This window comes from Coenobita brevimanus, chromosome 68 (genome assembly GCF_032717465.1).
Source record: "Coenobita brevimanus isolate Jiangsu-jjx chromosome 68, ASM3271746v2, whole genome shotgun sequence".
NCBI classification, from domain to species: Eukaryota; Metazoa; Arthropoda; class Malacostraca; order Decapoda; family Coenobitidae; genus Coenobita; species Coenobita brevimanus.
In genome coordinates, this window is record NC_137021.1 from 42,214,885 (window position 1) to 42,227,746 (window position 12,862).

Genomic DNA, 12,862 nt, shown 5'->3' on the forward strand with positions numbered 1-12,862 from the left:
ATGAAATATCGAAAGAAAGTATATGAGATAGAAAAAAAGAAGGTACAAAAAGAAGAGGAAGAAGGGAAATTTAATGAGATCTTTAAAAATCAAGGGAATACTTGAAGGAAAAAAAAAAGTAAGGGATGAAGGAAGGATAATAAGAGAGACATGTCAGAATATTAGCATGAAAGAAGGGGAAAAGAAAGAAGGAAGAAAAGGGAGGTAGGATTATAAGAGGAGGAAAGATGGAAGTAGAAAAATGCAGATGGAGAGATGCAAGTGAAACAGAACAGGGAAACAAGGAAAACACGAAACGAAAAATTGTGGTAAAGGAAACAGAGGGAGGAGGGAAGAGAACTGAGAGAGATGTGGGAGAGAAAATGCAAGTGTAGGTTGAAAAACACAGAATGCTGGAAGTACAACAAGAGAAGGAAGAGGGTATGGTAGGATGTGACGGGGAGGAGGAGGAGGAGGAGGAGGAGGAAGAGGAGGAGGAGGAGGAGGAAGAGGAGGAGGAGGAGGAGGAGGAGGAGGAGGAGGAGCAGGAGCAGGAGCAGGAGGATACGGCAAGAAAAGAGAGAGATGGGAAGAATAAGACGAGGAGGAGGAGGAGGAGGAGGAGGAGGAAGAGGAATAGGAGGAAACGGTAAGAAAAGAAAGAGAGAGAGGAAGAATAAGACGAGGAAGAGGGAGACAAAGGGATGAGTAGGAGGGGGAAGGGGAGAGGAAGTTTAAATATGCAAGAGATAAAGACGGGAGGGAATTCCAAGGAGGATGGGGGGGAGTAAGATGGATGTGGGGGGGAGGGAAGGTGGAGGAGAAGAGGAAGACTGAAGGTACTGAGGGAGAAGTAATTAAGGCAGTAGTTCTTCACCTTGAGGAGTAGACTGTAGCACAAATCGAGCAGGGCAGTACTCCCGAGGTGGATGGAAAGCTGATGACAGGGAGTACTGAAGCTCCCGTTTCATCAGCCCTCAGGACTAGTTCCTGACCATCCCCCTTTGCTGAACTTTTTCAGTGTCTCAGTTACACAGAGAGTAGGCCAGCATGCTCTCCAATACAAATTTCTCTAACTAGCTACACCAAACTACATGCACAGTACACACTACACTTCCTTTTCCAAAATTCAAAAAATTATGGCATCTCATCACCCAGCCTTCGAGTCCCCTGGGAGGGGGGAACATAAATGCCCCCACCATCCGCCCCTCTCCCGGTGACGACTCGAGGTGCCTGGAACCACTGTCTGACTCTCTTCTTCTTCATTTCTGCAACATTCGCGGCTTTGCCTCTAACTTTCGCTCTGCTGAGCACCACCTCTCCTCCTCTAAACCTCACCTTCTTTTTCTAAATGAGACTCAGCTGTCTGAGGCAACTGACAGCAAACCCTTTTCTGTATCCTCCTACTTTCTCTTTACTCATTTCAAAGCCAAAGGTGGCTGTTGTGTATATATACGCAACGACTTATCTTGCTCTCGTGTTCCTGAACTCGATTCTTCTGAATTCTCTACACTCAGGCTTCGGCTTTCCTGTCATTCTCTGACTAAATATATCTGTGCTGTTTACTTATCCCCTCATTCTACTGACTATCAAAAATTCTTCGACTGTCTTACTTCTACGATGGAACACATTCTATTCATTTCTCCTTTCTCTGAAATCTTCATTCTAGATTTCAATGTTCACCACCACCTTTGGCTCTCCTCTCCTTTTGCTGATCCACCTGGTGAACAAGCCTACATCTTTTCTATCCTTAATGACCTAGAGCAGCTTGTACAGCACCCTACCCGTATCCCAGACCGCCTTGGAGAGAGCTCCAACATACTTGATCTCTTCCTCACAATTAATCCTTCTGCTTACACTGTTAATCTTTTCTCTCCGTTGGGCTCCTCCGATCACAACCTTATCACCTTAACCTGTCCTATCACTTGGGTACGGCCTGTGGACCCTCCAGGGAAACGTCATCTGTGGCATTTTGGAGCCACGGATTGGGAGGCCCTCAGGCAGTACTTCTTTGCTTTTCCCTGAAATGATTATTGCTTCCATGGCCGGGAGCCATCTGAGTGTGCCTTGCGCATTACAGAAGTTATTCTCTCGGGCATGGTAGCATACATTCCTTTCTCATATCCTCTGACTAATGCAAGAAAGCCTTGGTTTGATCACGTTTGTTCTAATGCTGTCTGCAACAAGGAGAGGGCCTACAAAAGGTACCGGAGCCAACCCACCCCTGAATCACATCATCTTTACGTTTCTGCCCGGAATCGTGCTAAGTCTGTTCTTCGCTCTGCGAAAAATAATTTCATCCGTACTAAATGCTCTCAACTCTCCAACTCGAATTCTTCCCGTTCCTTCTGGCACCTTCCCAAAAACCTTTCTAACAACTTTACCTCATCATCCTTCCCTCCTCTTTTCTACTCTGATGGTTCTGTAGCTATTTCCTCTACTGATAAAGCAGATCTCTTCGCACAGACTTTCTCCTCCAATTCTACCTTAGACGATTCCGGTGCTGTTCCTCCATCACTTCCCCCCTCTGACTTCCTCATGGCTGACATTAAAAATTTCTTCAACTGATGTATTTTCTGCCATCACTGGCCTCAATACTAACAAGGCATATGGGCCTGATGGGGACCCTCCTGTTGTTCCCAAGAACTTTGCTTCTGTGCTCACACCCTGCCTAGGCAAACTCTTTCGCCTTTGTCTGTCAACTTGTACCTTTCCTTCTTGCTGGAAGTTTGCTCTCATTCAGCCAGTCCCAAAGAACTAACCCTCCAACTATCGTCCAATTGCTTTAACGGCCTGTATTTCAAAAGTTTTCGAGTCAGTCCTCAATAGAAAAATTTTAAGGCATCTTTCCTATCACAACCTTCTTTCTGATCGTCAGTACGGGTTCCGTCAGGGACGCTCCACTGGCGAATCTCACCTACCTTTTAGACTCCTGGTCATCCTCCTTTCGGGACTCTGGCGAAAGTTTTGCCATTGCACTTAACATCTCAAAGGCTTTCGATCGAGACTGGCATAAATCTTTAATTTCCAAACTGCCCTCTTACGGTTTCTATCCTTCTGTCTGTGCCTTCATCGCTAGCTTCCTTTCTGGTCGTTCTATAGCCGCTGTTGTAGACGGCCATCGTTCTTCTCCTAGATCTATCAACAGTGGTGTTCCTCAGTGCTCTGTCCTATCACCAACTCTCTTCCTTTTATTCATCAATGACCTTCTAAGCTGTACATCTAACCCTATCCAATCGTACGCTGATGACTCCACCCTTCACCTTTCCATTCGGTTCCCGCAACGCCCATCTCAACAGTTACTTCAACAAACAAGGGATGAGGCTATGGCACACCTAATGTCTGACTTGGCTCGTATCTCTGACTGGGGTAAAAATAGTCTGGTTTTTAATGCATCTAAGACTCAGTTCTTACACCTATCAACCCGACAAAATCTTCCACAGGTATACCCACTAATGTTTAATAATATTCAGCTTAATCCTGCATCATCCTTGAACATGCTTGGGGTTTCATTTACTCGGGACTTATCTTGGAAAGATCATATTACATCTCTTGTAAAATCTGCTTCCAAGAGATTGGGTGTGCTAAGCTGACTCCGCTCTTTCTTTACCCCTGCACAGTTGTTGAGTCTATACAGGGGTTTTATCCACCCCTGTGTGGAGTACAACTCTCATGTGTGGGGAGGCTCCCCACATACAGCTATTCTCAATAGGGTGGAGTCAAAGGCTTTTCGTCTCATTAACTCTCCTCCTCTTACTGACTCCCTTCAACCTCTGTCTCCTCGCCGCACTGTTGCATCTTTATCTCTTTTCTATCGCTACTTTAATGGTCACTGCTCCTCTGAACTGTCTGCTTGCATTCCTCCACCTCTACGACGGGCGCGTAGCACCCGTCTGGCAGCAAACTCTCATCCCTTTTCTGTCCAACTCTCTAATGCAAGAGTTAACCGTTACTCCCAGTCTTTCATTTATGCAACAGGTCAACTCTGGAACTGTCTCCCTCTGTCTGTATTTCCTGCTGCCTATGATCTCCAGTCTTTCAAACGTAGTGTGTCCAGGCATCTCGAAATGATCGGATCTTGAATTTGGCTCTCTATTGTATTTTGTTTTTCTCTTGGAGGGAACTGTTACTGCGGGCTCATGGCCTTTGGTTCCTTCTTCCTCGCAAAAAAAAAATAAAATAAAACCTGGACGTAATCACTGCTAAAAGGGTGTACCTGGCTTGTTTGGTGGCCAACATATCTTCATTAGTGTTGTTTGGTTTAGTAAAGGATTCCAAACATTGATTCAGGCAGAGGACAGAAATAATGATATACTTGTGTTGCTTTTATACCCACACACTCTGAAAGTGTGTGTGTGTGTGTGTGTGTGTGTGTGTGTGTGTGTGTGTGTGTGTGTGTGTGTGCGCGTTTTCTCATTCAAAAGCTGTGACCCGATTTTACCCAAGCTTGATGGAAACATTGAGGGCGTGGAAAAGTTTGACCAACTTTTATTTCCTTCTCTCTCTCTCTCTCTCTCTCTCTCTCTCTCTCTCTCTCTCTCTCTCTCACTCACTTTTTTTTTTACATCAATACAAACATCATGGTCAAGTAGCAAGGCGAACTTAAAGGGTTTTGATCTCATTTATACTAATCTTTGCTGAGCCACTGAGAGTAGTGGTGGACAATCACTCAATGGTCAAGGTCACAATGTAAGGTCAAAGGTAGATCCGCGTTTATCTGTGCGAACAAAACAGGTAAACTAATTTTGATCTGATTCAGACCGAACTTGGTGAAGTCGTTGAGGGTCAGCCATTGGGTTGAGTGGCTTTTGTGAACAATAGGACAAAAGTCAAGGCTACAAGATAAAGGCCATTCAAAGAGCTTCTATCTGATTTGGGCCAAACTTTTTATAAGACTCAGGGCAGGGCGACGATGAAGAGAACTGAGTATGAGGACTGTCATTCACAAGTAAGCCATGGACACGCAGAGTTCAAACGTCAGGCTAACATGGCAAGGGCAATGTACCACTTTTATCTAAATTTAACCTCACTTGTTGGAAGGGTTGAGGGTAAGGCAAGGACGAAGTGGTCTGAGACTGAGAACAGCCAGTCAAAGCCGAGCTCACAGAGTAAGGTCAAAGCTCGAAAATAACTACAAGTATTTTTTATATAATTTCAATCAAACGATACAAGGGTTGAGGGTTCCCCAAGCAGCTGACCTAATGACCTGTCAGAGGTCAAGGCCATATGGCATGGTTAACTTAAGCAGTTGTTATCCAAAATATACCAAACTTAGTGGAAGAGTACAAGGTAAGGCAAGAGGACGAGAATCTGAACCTGATGGTAGCTTAAGTTCAAAACCTTGGCCATATAACTCGAACTTTTTATTCGATTTGGATCAAACTTGGTGGAAGTGTTGAGGGCCAGCCAAGAATGAAAACTTCGATATTAAATCCAATATGTCAAAGGTCAAGGTCGCATGGTGAGGTCTCTCTATTATTTCTCAAATATTCTTCATATTTTCATAAATTAATTTCTTCCTTTTTCTTTTTAAGGTCTTTGTTACTGTCCCGCATTATTAGAGACCGAAACACCTCTAGGAATGGCTCTGTCCGTCTGTCTCTCGCTAACGATTATTGGACGAGAGCTGTTTCACTTTTGTAGACTTCAGCGATGTCACACCAAAACATACCACACCACACAGCCACCCTCCACACAACACCACTTAACACACCATACCAACCTCCCTCACAACACCACACAACACACCATACCACCCTGTCATACCACACCACACTCTCCCACATCACACCACACCACATAACGCACCATACAACCCTCCCACACCACACCATACCACAAGGTCACCCTCCCACATCACATCACACCACATAACACACAATACCACCCAATCACTCCACAGCACACAGTCACCCTCCCACATCATACCACACCACATAACATACCCCACAACCCTCCCACACCACACCATACCCCGGAGTCACCCTCTCACACCACACCACACCATACCCTGGAGTCACCCTCTCACACCACACTACACCATACCCTGGAGTCACCCTCTCACACCACACCACACCATACCCTGGAGTCACCCTCTCACACCACACTACACCATACCCTGGAGTCACCCTCTCACACCACACCACACCATACCCTGGAGTCACCCTCTCACACCACACTACACCATACCCCAGAGTCACCCTCCCACACCACACCACACTACATAACAGACCACACAACCCTCCCACGCCGTACCATACAACAACGTCATCCTCCCACATCACACCACACCACATAACACACCATAAAACCCTCCCACGCCATAGCATTCCGCAGTCACCCTCCCACATAACACCACACCACAAAACACATCATACCACCCTCTCACACCACACCACACAGTCACCCTCTCACATCACACCACACCACAAAACACATCATACCACTCTGTCACGACACACCATACCCTCCCACATCACACCACACCACATAACACACCATACTTACCTCCCACATCACACCACACTACATAACATACTACACAGTCCTCCCACGCCATACCATTCCGCAGAGTCACCCTCCCACATCACACCACGCCACATAACATCATTCCACACCCTCATACCACACCACACAGTCACCCTCCCACATCACACCAAACCACATAACACAACATAAAACCCTCCCACGCCAAACCACACAGTATATAACCCTCCCACATCACACCAAACCACATAACACAACATACCACCCTCTCACACCACACCACACAGTCACCCTCCTTCCTTCATCTCACCACACCACGTAACACATCATACTATCCTTTCACACCACACCACACCACACAGTCACCCCCCCATGTCACACCACATCACATAATACACCACACCATCGTCTCACATCACACCACACAGTCACCCTCCCACATCATATCACACAATCACCCTCCCACATCATATCACACAGTCACCCTCCCACATCACATCTCCCACACCACACCACAGAGTCACCCTCCCACATCACACCACGCCACACCACAGAGTCACCCTCCCACATCACACCACACCACACCACAGAGTCACCCTCCCACATCACACCACACCACACCACAGAGTCACCCTCCCACATCATACCACACCACACCACACCACACACCACACCACACCACACCACACACCACACCATACCATCGTCTCAAATCACACCACACAGTCACTCTCCAACATCAGACCACACCACATAAAACACCATAGCACCCTCCCACACCACATCACATCACACAGCATCAGTGGTATTGTCCGTATAAGCCCTGAAGTTGGCAAATCTAGCACTCTTTTACTTGTTCTTGCATCATTCCTCAATCTAGCACTCTCTTACTTGTTCTTCCTTCATTCCTCAATCTAGTACTCTAGTTGTTCATCCTTCATTCTTCAATCTAGCACTCTCTTACTTGTTCTTCCTTCATTCCTCATTCTACTACTCTCTTACTTGTTCTTCCTTCATTCCTCAATCTAGCACTCTCTTACTTGTTCTTCCTTCATTCCTCAAATCTAGCACTCTCTTACTTGTTCTTCCTTCATTCCTCAATCTAGTACTCTTAGTTGTTCTTCCTTCATTCCTCAAATCTAGCACTCTCTTACTTGTCCTTCCTTCATTCCTCAATCTAGTACTCTTAGTTGTTCTTCCTTCATTCCTCAAATCTAGCACTCTCTTACTTGTCCTTCCTTCATTCCTCAATCTAGTACTCTTAGTTGTTCTTCCTTCATTCCTCAAATCTAGCACTCTCTTAGTTGTTCTTCCTTCATTCCTCAATCTCGCACTCTATTACTTGTTCTTCCTTCATTCCTAAGATCTAGCACTCTCTTACTTGTTCTTCCTTCATTCCTCAAATCTAGCACTCTCTTACTTGTCCTTCCTTCATTCCTTCCTTCTCTTTATGCATTTCCGCCTTGTTTATCTGCTTGACATTCGTCCTTGCTTGATTCCTCACTTCATCTATTACTTCTTTTCCCTCTGTTCTTCATTCCTTCCTTTTCTCCTCGTTTATTCTTTCTTTCCCTCTTCTCTCTCTATTCCTTCCTTCATATTGTTCAGTTCATTCTTCCTTTTTCACAATATTTCATTTTTCCTTCCTACTTTCCTTCCATAATTTATCACTTAATCTTTCCTTTTCTTCATTTCTTCTATAAGCTATTCCTTATATTCTTCTTTCCATTCCCTCTTCCCCTCCTTCCTTCCCTCCTTACCTCCATCCGTCCTTCTCTCCTTCTTTCTCTCCTTCCTTCTTTTCTTCCCTATGTACGTCCTCCACTCATCTCTCCTTCCATCCCTCCTTACCTCCATCTGTCTCTCTCTCCTTTCCTTCCTTCCCTCCCTTCTTCCCTACATACGTCCTCCACTCATTCCTCCTTCCCTCCTTCCTTGCCTCCTTATCTCCAGACCTATTCCTGTCCTTCCTTCTTTCCCTCCTTACTTCCCTCCCTACCTCCAACCCTCCTCCTCTCCTTCCTCCTTCCCTCCCTCGTGTCTGACTTATTGACGTATTTCTGTCACCATTTTTTCCCTCCCTCTTCACCTCATTTGATTTCATTTTCGTCTCTTCCTGTCTCTCCTCCCTTCTTGCCTTCATTCCTTCTTCCTTTCCTCTTATCCTACACGGATCACTGTTTTCACTGGCATTCCTTATTCTCATCCTTCTTTCCTTTACTCTTTTATTCTATTATTCCTTCCTCCCTATTTTTTCTTCTGTTCCCTTCATTCTGCTTTTATTTTTTAACTTCTTGCCTTTATTTTTATTCTTTTCTTTATCTTTCTTATTTCTGTTTTACTTTACCGTCCATTTCCCTTTTACTGTATTTACGATCTCTCTCTCTCTCTCTCTCTCTCTCTCTCTCTCTCTCTCTCTCTCTCTCTCTCTCTCTCGATACAAGTCACCTGCCTGATGAGTTATTGACGTATTAAGGTCCTTCCATTACTAGTCGGTTTCTCGCTGTCTTGTTTCCCTTTTCTTCCCTTCTCTCCTTCACATCCATGTTTTTTTTTTCTACTTATCTTTCAATTGTTCTCATTCTTTATAATTTTTCTTCGCATCCTTCCTTTTATATCTTCCCTCCTTTTTACTTCCTCTTTTTCCTTCCTTCCTTCCTTCCTTCCTCCTCATCCTTCCATTCCATGCGTTTCAGTCTTTAAAAATGTTCTTTGAAGCATGTTATCGCATTCCTCTCTTTGTTTCTTCTCTTACCTTCTCCTTCTCCTCCTCATCCTAATTTTTTCTCCTCTCTCTCTCCCTCAGCCTGTCTCTGTTTCCTTTCCCTTGTCCTCCTCGTCACTTTGTGCTGTCTCTTCCCTCCTTCTTCTTCTCTGTCTTAGTTCATTCTCCTTTCTCTAATCCTTCTCGACCTCTTTTTTTAACACAGAAATGAAATCAAGTCGTTTTTTCGCATATTATACTGAGACTTCCTGTTTGCAAAATGATTGTTTTTTCATTAATCAGTGTACATAATGAATGTTTTTTTTTTTTTTCATATTTCTTGAATTGGCAGATAAATTACTCTAACAATGTCATTTTATTTCGAATTCAGGATGCCTCCTTTAAATTTGCAAAAAATGCCTGGCGCAAGAGAGAACTGAATAAGGATACTGTTATTCTAGCGACCGACCCACACGACTGGACTACAAGAAAAAAAAAAAAAACTCATCAGTTACAGAGAGAGAGAGAGAGAGAGAGAGAGAGAGAGCATATTAATGTGGTAATGGCCTAAGCGTCAGTTAGACACAGGAACCAACTCATGGGTAAAATTAGAGACAGTCATTAGCGAGGAAACCTGTGTGATTGGAAGAGCTGTGGCCAATAAAGGGGAAAACACTGTGATTGGCTCGTGTGTGTATGTGTGTGTGTGTGTGTGTGTGTGTGTGTGTGTGTGTGTGTGTGTGTGAGAGAGAGAGAGAGAGAGAGAGAGAGATGCTTACAGTCCAGAACACACAAGCCAATTACACAGCAGCACCAACTCATAGAAAAAATTCTCACTCTCTCTCTCTCTCTCTCTCTCTCTGAAGAAAAGGGTTGCAAGATTTTTATCGCCCACCCAGCAAGGCGATAATGTAATCGTCTATGTCTGTATATGTGTGTGTGCGTCTGCGTGTGTACTGTATATGTGTGTTCTGATAATCTCAAAATCAAGTGATCCAACTGTATACAAACTTTGTGGTCAGTATGCAAGGATACATAGCTTTTGTTAACTATTTTGAAGATTGCCAGAGGGTTTTGCAAGAACCTTCTTTTTCTTTTAGCTTGCAATTATTCACCATTTTCTATTATATCCTCAATGAAGATATGGCTATTTAAAGTGAAACTATTGGAAATTCTTGAAAGGCCAGCTACACTCAATGACCTTCATCAACATAATACCCTTGACTTCAGGCTTCTGAATGCTAACGTGATAATTAACTTAGTACTAGTAAACAGCATAATCCCAAGACTTGTTTTTTTTTTTTTTTCGATTTTGGCGAAGCTGCGATGATATGCCTCCGATTACCAGAGGATTACTGATCTAGTTTTTTTGCGATGGTAGGCGATACGTATTCGTGGGTGAATGCTTTGGCTTTAATTTATATTTATTACTGCTTCAAATAGTTGTTCCCTTGTGGCATGGCTTTCAATCAAACGAGCTGTATTTGTTCCTCTCAAACATTTGTTATTAGTTCATACATAATATGGACCATATTATTTGTTGTGTTGTTTTTGTTCTTGTTATTGCTGTTGTGGTTGTTATTGGTGTTGCTGGTGATGGTGGTGATGGTAATGATGGTGGTGGTGATGCCAATATTTGCGTCGTTGAGGACTGTACAGTTTCTCAGTGTCCTTTGTTGCTTTTCTTGATGTTTGTGGTGTTTTTATTTCGTCTTGGTTATGCTTTTGTCATCCACGTCAGCCTGTTGTTGTTGTACCTTTTTTTTATCTTCACCTCTACTTTTGTTTCCTGCCACTACTACTACTATTACTACCACTACTACTACTACTACAACTACTGCTACTGCTACTGCTACTTTCATTATTATTATTACTATTATTATTATTATTATTATTATTATTATTATTATTTCTTTTACAGTACTTCTTTTCGTTTCTGTTATCGGTCTGGCGCTGTTATTATCAGAATGTTGTTTTTTCTGTTGTTTTTGTTGTTACTCGTTTCTTTGATCTTGTTATTGTTGTTATTCCTTTTTTATTGTTTTTGTTGTTGTTTATGCTGCTGTTGCTTTCTATGTTTCCGTCAATGTTCTAGGAAGGACACACACACACACACACACACACACACACACACACACACACACACACACACACACAGATTAACCTGACTACAAACCCTCTGATACACGCATCTTCTCCATTATTTTATTCCAGCTAACGTGAGACGATTTTTCTTGTGCTTTTTTAGATAAGAGAGAATTATAGGCTGCCAGTAATGCTAAACCCTTGAAATACTGCCATTTTTGCAACACAGTAATGAATGCTGCAGGAAAATCAACATTCACAGTGCTTTAGAACGTAGCACTAGGGATGGCTATCAGACCCATTCAGTAGCAGATCGCATATTTTATTTTGTGCCTGTTATTCCCATGTAATTTGACTGAGATAAGAATTTGTGTATCGAAATGGAAGGCTGGGGTGTAGCCTTCATCAACCCCTCAACTACTAGGGGATCTCCTGAGCTGAATAAAATCACGTGGCGGTAACAAGAATACAATATACGAGTACAACACCTCTCTGAAACAAGGCAATAACTCCTTTGTCCAGCGAGTAGTATATGTTGTACGAAAATACAGATGGATATGCTAAAACACACACACACACACACACACACACACACACACACACACACACAACCTGGCTGTATATTCAACTCTGTCATCAACAATCGAATCATCATCATCACTCTCCTCCCCATTAATCTTTTCAATCCTATGACTAACTTCTCATTATCATCAAATTACTAATAAATCAACACTCTAAACATAAAAAAAAAAAAAATCGTGCTGATGAATTAACGAAGTCTTTATCTAACCTCTCCAGTTCAGACGGTCTCTCCTGGGCTGAATAAAACTGAATTGGGAGAGAAAGAATGTTAAAAAATGTTATGGCAAAAATGAGGTTAGTATGTGGGTGGGAGGTGTCTAAATCAACAGGAAATTAGAAACACTAGAGAATGATGACTGATGCTGTGAAAAGAATGATGAAATAAAAGTAACATTCCCCAAACTCCCATTAGCCTCATCATCATCCACCCAACTTTGAGCCACACAAATTACTTCTTAATGACCTGAACTGCGGCCAACTTTCAACGAGGGAGTAGGGAGTCGCAAAATACAGAATGAAAATATCTGTTGGATAATAAAAGGGCTTCTTCATTTTTTTTTTTTTTTCTTGCTGTGGGGGGGGTGGGGTTGGGGTGATGGGGTGCTAATACGAAGGAGGTCATGATAAGAGATTAGCGCCTTTACTTAAACTTAATACTTGACAGATTGACTACCTGGCAGGTGTATGTGGGGTTCATCTACTTGGAAATGTAGATAAAATGTGCAGGTGGTTAGGCTTGTGAGGTGAGGCCAGGATTATGGGGTCGGGAATAATGCGGGAATTATTGTGTGTCTCATTTCACTGCACATGCTGCTGATGCCACTCCCGTACTTTATCTTTCCTTGTTTCTCCATCTTTCGTCACCGCATCTTTAGCTGGGAGAAAATGAAGGATGATGACGACAACGATGACGATAATGATGCTACTACCAGCCGATTTTATTCAGAACTGGTATAGACTAAATCTGAGTCCATAGTCTATTGTGAGCTGAAGAAAATCGTCCAGGGACTGATGGAACAGTATAAA